Source organism: Vigna umbellata, chromosome 11, assembly GCF_029865625.1.
Source record: "Vigna umbellata cultivar VRB3 chromosome 11, Vumbellata_1.0, whole genome shotgun sequence".
In the NCBI taxonomy this organism is placed as follows: Eukaryota; Viridiplantae; Streptophyta; class Magnoliopsida; order Fabales; family Fabaceae; genus Vigna; species Vigna umbellata.
The window spans coordinates 4,762,689-4,772,530 of NC_142175.1; the positions used below are offsets into that span (position 1 = coordinate 4,762,689).

Genomic DNA, 9,842 nt, shown 5'->3' on the forward strand with positions numbered 1-9,842 from the left:
AGAAGGAATTAATATTACACTCATTCAACTGTGGATGATGTAAGTTTATGAAAACTTTTTTATATAATTCTATTTTATAAATTTACTTATATAAGATTATTTCTTTATTTTAGGTATATGTTTGATGTTAGTAACAAGAAGGGGTTCAACGATGTATATGGGTTCATTGACCCCTCTATGACTCATGAAAGAAATAAATTTGATGATATCCAAACATACATCACCACCTACTTTGGAATGGGGAAGGAGATATATTTTCTCTCTTATATACATGGGTAAGTGAAGTTTGTTAACTTCAACACATTCATTTATTAATTTTGGTATATGATTCATAAGTTATTACCAATTTCAGGTGTCATTGACAGCTACTTGTGATCTCCATACCGGAGAACACTGCTGTCTGGTTTTGTTCATTGCAGAAGTCTCCTCCCAGCCCTCTTAGACATGTAGTAGATTGGTAAGAATCTCAATGTTTCGACTTTTTTGTTATATAAATGTATGCTAAAGGAATTTTTTTAAATAGTTCCCTTACAACACATATGATGTTATCTGGAGATCTACTACTACAGCTAAAAAGCTTGCATGGGTTGCCCTTAAGGTTTGGTATTTTACTCCATACTTTGTTACATTTGGTTCCATTCAAATGATGTTACTTAACATTTTATAATTATGATGATATATTGTAGTGTAATAGATAAATGGGGTCATATGAATGTGGTTACTACGTTATGTTTTGGATGATGACCATCATTCGTGCACATTACACCAGTGGATGGGAAACGGTAATATTTAGGTTTGAATTTTATGTTCTCTATAGTTTGGATTTCATATACACTAATTGAAATCATTGTGTTTTATGCAGAAATTTAATAGGACTGCTGCAATTCCAGAGAAGTCAATTCAAATTGTGAGGAAAACACTTGCTAAATATGTAATTCATTTATATAATAGTATGTAGTAGATATTAGGATATAGTAAGTTTTAAGTTTATGTTTCTAAGTTTATGTTTCTAAGTTGTTTTATGCTTTTCTACATTATTATAAGTTTAACTTTGTACATTGCATTGATTTATGCTTGAAACTTGATTTATGATTACATTGGATTGATTTATGCTTCTAAGAAGTTGATTTATGATTCCATTCAATATATTTATGTTTTAATATAATTTTCATTTAAAATATACGTTTCTGCATTATTTTGGACTGTTCTGGCTATAAAAATATATGCAGGTTTGTTTCTGTGGTTGGGAATGTTGCAGAAACAAACCTCATTTTAAAAAAAAAAAGAAAAAGGATATATGTCTCGGTTATGGTCACAACGGAAGTAGAAAGACCCCTTACGGCCTCGGTTATAGTCACACCCGAAGCAGAAAGTCTTGCGGATGAGTAAAAAAAAAAAAGAGTCTACTGTCTCGGTTCCAGCTATAACCGAGGCATAAAGTCATATGAAAAAAAAATTAAAAAAACAAAAAAGTTACTGCTTCGGGTAATAATGAACCGAGGCAAAATCCTCTGCTTTCATGCCTCGGTTCTCAACCGAGGCCAAAAGTATTAGACTTTTTGCCTCGCCTGAATATGTCTCGGTTCGAAAACTGCTGCCTATAGACAAAAATAACCGCTGTCGTTTTCCTTGACTGTACTAGTATAAACTAGCTGTATGGTTCCATATTTTTAAGAGTAGTTATGTTTTAAATAAGTCTATCATGTTATTATAAAGTAATGAACAACAAATGTGAGCAATTTTTATTTTTCAGTTCTTTTATTCTTAAGGATCATTACTTTCTAATAACATAGATTTATTCAAAATATAACTGCCACGAGAAACTGGAATTACTTCAAACAAAATATATATATATATATATATATATATATATATATATATATATATATATATATATATATATATATATATATATATCTTTTTTATGTGTAAAAAAGTATAAATTAGGTCTTAATTATCAAATATTGAGTGTTGAGTTGTGTATGATGGAATTGAGTGTTGTATTCGTAGGTTTTTCTATATCACAAGTAAAATATTATTAAACAAATTTTATTAGTTGAAAATAATAACGTGTTATATCTTGAAAATATTATATAATTAATTATTATATTATAAAATCTTTGAAATATTAGATTATTAATTACTATATTATAATATCATGAAGTGATTTTGTAATGTATTAGAATATATGTGATAATAATTTATTATATTATTAAATATCTCAAAAATATTTTCCTAAGTCTATTGGTTTTCAATTTTAGATTGCAAATAAAGACCTAACTGATCAAAATTTGTTTTATTGATATAACATTATATGTTTAAAGTTAATTAACAACGGACACGTCTACACGTGTTGGTTTTTTTTAATTTTATTTATAATTATTTATTTACTTATTAAAACCGAATAGCAAATTTGTATTATAAGTTTTAAAACTATAATATTACATAATTTCTGTATAAATATTAACAAATTGAAAGTACAAATATAAATAATTAAAAATGTGCTATATTTAAAAAATTATTATTTTAAAATACTTCAAAAGTTTGTTCGTAAAAGATTGTTTGACAGTTTTATAATAATAAACGTCCAAAAAAGTTGATCGAATCCGAATATTACAAAATTTTGTTCGATTTTATTTTGATTTTAGATTAAATTTAAACTAAATCGCATTTTTAATTTTATAATGATTCGAGCGACTTTTTAATTAAAAATTTATCTAAACGGAGTCGTAAAGAACCTTATTCCTAAGTGTTACAAGGTGCTTTTTTTTTATCAGCCCTGGTAGGAACAAGTAGTATAAAGGGATTGCTGGAAGAGAGAAAGCTTTTGCTTTTAGAAAATAAACGAAAAACATTAATGGAGTAATTTTTCAGAAAATAAATAAATTGAATAAACAAATAAATTTAAGAAAGGGTTAAATATGTTTTTAGTCCATAAACTATTGGTCGTTTTTGGTTTTCGTCCCTCTTTTAAAATAAGGTACAATTTGATCCTCTTTCTTTTCAAAATTTTGGTTTTCGTCCCTCTTTTCAAAGACTAAAACCAAAGTTTCGAGGACTAAAACTAAAGTTTCAAAAAGGATGAGGACCAAATTGTACCTTATTTTGAAAGAGGGACGAAAACCAAAAACGACCAATAGTTTAGGAACTAAAAACATATTTAACCCTTTAAAAAATAAGGAGAAAATGCTAACTTTTTGCTCAAATGGGTCATAAAACTTTATTTTTATTGATTAACTTCTAGAAAACTTATTTCTCTCACCCTCTTCCACTGGGTACATATTACCAGTAGTTAAGTTTACACCAAATTTGGTATTGCATTACAATTAAAGATGCAAACACATTCAAAAGTATTATTATTGTTGTTGTGAATGCATTGTCCACTCGCTTGTGAATTTTTAAACATGTTGAAGCAATCCGATTGACATTTTTGGAGGATGCAGTCTGCGGGCTGTAACACTTTTTGACATCTTTGTGGATCTGTTGCGCCTGTTCTTAAAATAACTGAAAAAAAAAAAAAAAAAAAGAATTCGATCAAATCATTGATCAATAAACAATTTAACATTGAAGAATGTTATCAAAATATTTGAAATTGGAAAATTATCTTACCTGAAATGATAAGGATAAAGGCAAGTATTTGTGAAAAGAAAAACTTAGTCATTTCTAACAATTGTGGTATATCGAAAGCAATAAACTTTACTCTCAATGTTTTTCTGTGTAATATGTTCGATAGACATAAAAAATTTCCTTTAAATAGAGTGAAAGATCTCTTTCAACTCCTTATTTACTTCATGTTTATTATACAAAGTTATGTATTTATTATGTTTAATTAAAATTTAATTATTAGGTTTAATTATGATTTAATTATAAGGTTTAATTAAGATTTAAATCTCTCATAAATGTGCATATTTTTAATCTAGTCTTTATTAAAAAAATTTATTGGGTTTCAAAAAATTATAATTTTCAATAAATCCCGATCATTTAATTTTTTGTTTTAACTGGTGACATGGTTAATATTATACTTAATTTTTTGTTTTAACTGGTGACATGATTAAATACAGAGTAGAAGTTATAAATTCATTAATCATGATTAATTATATTATACTTAATAAACACATCATATTTAATTAACTATATTAAATAAATACATTATGTTACCCACTCAAGTTTGCTTTGACTTTATGACAAAGTTTTGAAGTTATATATGTACATGCATACAAAGATAACTTTATCTTTCTATATATAGAGCTAAGAGCTCAATTGTATTTTAAATTTTCTTAATATGTTTTGCAAATATTACTTGATAAAGAATATTCAAATAGTAATTTTACCCACGTTCTTGAAGTAAACACAGGTTACCACCCCCTACTAGATTAGATTCAAGTCTTTTTCCTTTGCCTAACTAGTAAGCCTCATGGAGGACCATCTAGAGGACGCATTGGACCTCTCACTAGAGTAATGACAAAGAGGATGGAAGAAGAAGATGAACCTCAAATAACTTTACTTCAATAGAGGATTACTTACTACTCTCTTCCTTTCTCTTAAAAACCTTGTAAATAAGTAAAAAAATTCTTTCTTTTAAACCTTGTATTTGGACCAAGAACATTGATTAGTGTTGATTAGGTAGCTTAACATAAGCTAGAGGAGCTTAGTGCCACATTTAGGTCTTGGACCTTAATTAACATCTCATTTGGGCTTGATTTGGGACTTGAAGGTTCATATGGACTTGGAAGAGTGGAGGAACATCCCCATTGGCCGGTCACTTAAGGGAGAGGCTCCCACGCATCCTCCTTGAATGGTTGGTGGAGGGAAAGGCTCTCATTCAATACCCTTGAACAAAGGAAGCTTCTAGGCCCTTTTGAATTTCAAAGTACCTTTGGAGATACATGCATTATTTTTCTTTCTAGAGAGTTCTACTCCTCGTATAAAAGGAGAGCTCCTCTCATTGTAAATTGATATTGGAATTGAATATAGTGAAACTTTGCCAAATTGATGTCTCACTTTCTCTAAGATCAAGTAAGTTGTCTTCTTCTAAGACTCTTACTAACTCTCTTATAAGGTTGGTCGAACCTCCTTGAAGAAATAATCCCCAAGCCACACTTGATCAAACACTTCCTTTATCAATTCAAATCCTCCGTAAAGCCACTCTAGGGCTCTTCATCAAGCTCCTAGAAAAAGGTTCCATCATTTGGTATCAAGAGCAAAGGTTCCTTTCCTTGGAGGTCTTCAATAGATAAGTTCCTTTGACCCATATTTTCGTGTTGTCTCATCTATCCTTTCTTGTTTGTCTTGTGTTTGGTCCATGTATGTGTCCCATAAGTTTCTAAATTCTTAGTTTCTTTTGGTTTTATTAATCCATTCTACTACCTTTCTTAGGAATTTCTTTTGAGTTCTTACTTGTTTTCATGCCTTATTTCTAGTTTGTCCTTCTTGACTTTTATATGTCTTATCCATTAATCTCCATTTGAGTTTAGCCATTCAAATTTTGTCTTTATTCTTCTTTTTCTTGGCCTTTTGAGTGGTTATAACACTTGGGGTCAAAAAGAGGTTAGAAGAAGTACTTCTAATTGGCTTGGAAAAGGGAGATGAAAAGGAGGCACTTTGAGTGACATAAAAAAAGGGAAAAACTTGAAGAAATAAGAAAACAAGCTCACGACATTTTCATATTTCATTTGAATATCATGGAACTTTGTTGTATTATTGGTTTCACTTCCCTTGTAATTTTGGTTCATTTGGTTTGTAATTTTATTTCAATTGCTTCTTTGCTTTGGTGTCTTGGGAAAATGTCTTTGGTGCAATTCCATCTCGTTAGCTAAAATTGTTGTACTAGTCTTAATTCCACTTTAGAAGTTAAAGTGTGTCAAGGGGCTCCAAAGTGTCACTTTCACTTTCACCTAAGGTAGTTAGTTTACTTGGATATTTACATCCCATTTTACACTTCATATATTCCTTGATTTTGTTTCCTTTTATATGTCTCCATGATATATAGGTAATTTTGTAGCATTTTAGTTAAACCTTTCTTTTGTTAAGGATATTTTTTCATTGTATTTTATAAAATTCTTTTGGAAGATTTTTACCTAGAAGCTTAGGTAAAGGTAATCTAAGGAAACTTTGTCTAAGATGGACTTGATTTCTAAGCTTGTCCATTAGGTAAAACTAAATCTCATGAGGTTTGTTGACCAAGATGTGCAAAATCTTTGCCTTAGGTCCCCACTTATTCACCCTTTGGTACCAATGCAATTTTGCATAAAGAGTTGTACAAAAAATTGTTCCTCGGGGATGGAGTTGCATATAAATGTAATAATCATTCCCTCAACATCAGTTGTATGTCCAATAAGTGCTAAGAAAAAAAGTCTGGACCTCAAAATTAAGGGCATTTTCGTTGTTGACCTTGCTGTGCAAAACCTTTGCCTTAGGTCTCTAGTTATTTGACCTTTGGTACCAATGCAGTTTTGCACCAAGAGTTGTACAAAAAATTGTTCCTTGGGAATGGAGGTGGATATAAATGTCATCACTATTGCCTCCACATCAGTTGTATGTCCAATAAGTGTAAAAAAAAATTATGGACTTCAAAATTAAGGGCATTTTCGTTGTTGACCTTGTTGTGAAAAACCTTTGCCTTAGGTCCCCAATTATTTAGCCTTTGGTACCAATGTATATTTGCACTAAAGAGTTATAGCAAAAATTGTTTCTTGGGGATGTAATTGGATATAAATGTCACAAACATTGTCTCCACATCAGTTGTATGTCCAATAAGTACTAAAAAATAAAATTTTGAACTTCAAAATTAAGGGCATTTTCGTTCTTGACCTTGTGTTGCAAAACCTTTGCCTTAGGTCTCCAATTATTTAGCCTTTGTTACTAATGCAGTTTTGCACCAAGAGTTGTAAAAAAAATTGTTCCTTAGGGATGGAGGTGGATATAAATGTCATCATCATTGCCTCCACATCAGTTGTATGTCCAATAAGTGTAAAAAAAAATATTTTGGACTTAAAAATTAAGGGCATTTTCATTGTTGACCTTATTGTGCAAAACCTTTGTCTTAGGTTCCTAATTATTTAGCCTTTGATACCAATGTACTTTTGCACCAAGAATTGTACAAACATTGTTCATAAGGGATGGAGGTGGATATAAATTTCATAATCATTGCCTCCACATCAGTTGTATGTCCAATATTAAAAAAACAAATCTGGACTTAAGGGCATTTTAGTTTTTGACCTTGTTATGCAAAACCTTTGCGTTAGGTCCCATATTATTTAGCCTTTGGTACCAAGGCAGTTTTGGACCAAGAGTTATAGCAAAATTGTTTCTTGGGGATGTAGTTGGATATAAATGTCAACAGCCGGTTATGCTCAAACAACACTTGTGGGTGAGAGGACGCTCTCTAGGGTTCTTTCACGAAAATGAGGTTTCTAATTTTTGAAACCCAAAATGATGCCCGCACAATCAAAATCCATGCAACCCCATATGACTTCCATTTTCACGTTATTTTCAATTTTTAGAATCTCTAATAATTTCTAAGGAGAAGAAAATAAAAGTATTAGTTATTTAATAATTTTTAACTTAATAATTTCTATGTAAGAAATAGGAATATTAGTTATTTAATAATTTCTAATTTGTAACTGGAAAATAGGAACATTAGTTATTTAATTATTTAATAATAATAATGATAGTAATAATAATATTATTAATAGTAATAATGATATTATTATTATTATTAATTCTAAAAAATATATTGTTTTAATTATTTAATAATTTTTTTAAAATTTAATATTTCAAAATAATTTTTACCAAAAATTATTTTATTCTCAAAAATCATTTTATATCACCATTGTCATTAAGGATAATTTAGTAATCTTCATTTCTTATTTATTTACAACTTTTTTTTATTTGTTCCAAATCAAATTCTACCTTAACTTTCATCAATTTTACTTTTCAATTCACTTTCACTTACCTCCAAACTCCTTAAAAAAAACACTCAATTTATTCTCAAATCCTCTTAAATCCATTCATTCTCTTTCAAATGTATCTCTTGAAGTGAACACACCCTAACAAATCTATGAAAATTATAAAATACTTATATTCATCTTTCACTTGAATACTTATAGAATATAATATAGCGAGTGTTAGAACTCTTACGGTTAGACTTTCTCCTCGTGTCAATTTAGAGTTTGGATTTGCCTCAAAGATTAGATCCGTACACCTTAGAACAACCTGGGTCATTCTTGGTAAGAACAAGTTGAAATTTTATTTGAATTTTCAGTTAATTTTAAAACAAATATCATTTAACTTTTATATTGATTGGAGTGACTTTATAAAAAGAAATGCAACCATATCAAATAGTAAGGAACCTTGGTCCTAAGTGCAACAAGGTAAGAAAATAGATGGAGCAAATGGTGATCATAAAACTATATTGTTTATTAATTAACTTTTAATAACCTTGTTTCTCTCACCCGCTTTAACTGGGTACATATGAGCATTTGCCTACGTTTAAACCAAATGTTGTGTTGCAGCACAATTGTAGAGGCAAATACATTCATAAGTATTATTCTTAGTGTTTTGAATGCATTTTCCAAACGGTTGTAAGTTCTGAAACATGCTAAAGCAATCTGCTTGACATTTTTGGATGGTGCAGTTTGTGGGCTGTATCAATTTTTCACATCTTTTGATATTTAATCCGGTTGTTCTTGAAATAACTGAAAAATACAAGATAGAATTAGAACAAATAAATTATCAATGAACAATTTAACATTGAATAGGATCTTATCGAAATATTAGAAATTGGGAAATTATATCAAACCTGAAATTATAAGGATAAAGGCAACTATGTGTGAAAAGAAAAACTTAGTCATTTCTAACAAATGTGGTATATCAAAAGCAATAAACTTTACTTGCAATGCTTTTTTTTTTGTAATATATGTTCAATCGACATGCAGCTGTTTGTTTAAATAGAGGTAAAAGTCTCTTTGAATTCCTTGAAGATTGGGGTGGTGCAATGCACTGATTGTAGTAATTAATTTTTGTGTAATTGTATTTTAATTATATGAAGTTATATTAGACAAATCATAATTATATATAATTAAATTTAATATACATTATATTTCATTTATTATATTTTAATTGATTATATATTTTAATATATAAATTTAGAATATAGAAGTTATATATTTATTTATCATAGTTACATATGTTAAACTTAATAAATATATTATATTTTTAAATAACTTCATTCTAAATATAACTGTCATTACATAAAGATTTCATAAAAAAAATTAAAAAAACCAAAGAAGAAAAAAAACATTGGGAACCACGTTAAATCTATGATAAAATTATATCAAACTTATAAGGAAACCATTTTGATTTTGAACTCCATGTGCTAGGAAAAAGGCATTATTCAGTGCATTAAAAAAATATTTATCACTATATATCTATTCCTCTCACGTTTAATGCCTTTAACTTTTAGAAGCTTTTGCTTTGGAGAATTTATTATTATCTTTTAATTGGCTTACTCCTACGCTAAATTGTAATTTAAATATTTTCATTATACTTGTAAATATTAAAATATTCTCTTTCATTAAGTATATTAGTCTTTAGAAGTTATTTTTAATTCTTCTGAAAAACAAACTTCCTTAAACATTAAGGATTAGAAATATATGAGTTGAATGTTATTGTTGTAAACCTTACAAACTAATAATAATGAAAGTGACATCTTCCAAAAAAGATATATCGACCATGAAATACTATTATCAAAATTCTTAACAAGAGAAAATTCATTCACAACACAAGTATTATCATGATTATGAACTCTATCTTCCACCAGTTGCACTAAAGAGTTATTAACC

The 9,842-nt window shown here is 28.7% G+C and overlaps 1 long non-coding RNA gene across 1 annotated transcript; it reads right to left on the reverse strand.

The window, feature by feature from the left end:
• Positions 1 to 8,397: 8,397 nt before the first annotated feature.
• Positions 8,398 to 8,891, reverse strand: LOC148190824 (uncharacterized). The gene is made up of 2 exons (XR_015782962.1): positions 8,801 to 8,891; positions 8,398 to 8,696 (listed from the first exon to the last, which is right to left on the reverse strand). It is a non-coding gene; the product is annotated as an uncharacterized LOC148190824 (long non-coding RNA).
• Between the last annotated feature and the right edge of the window lie 951 nt (positions 8,892 to 9,842).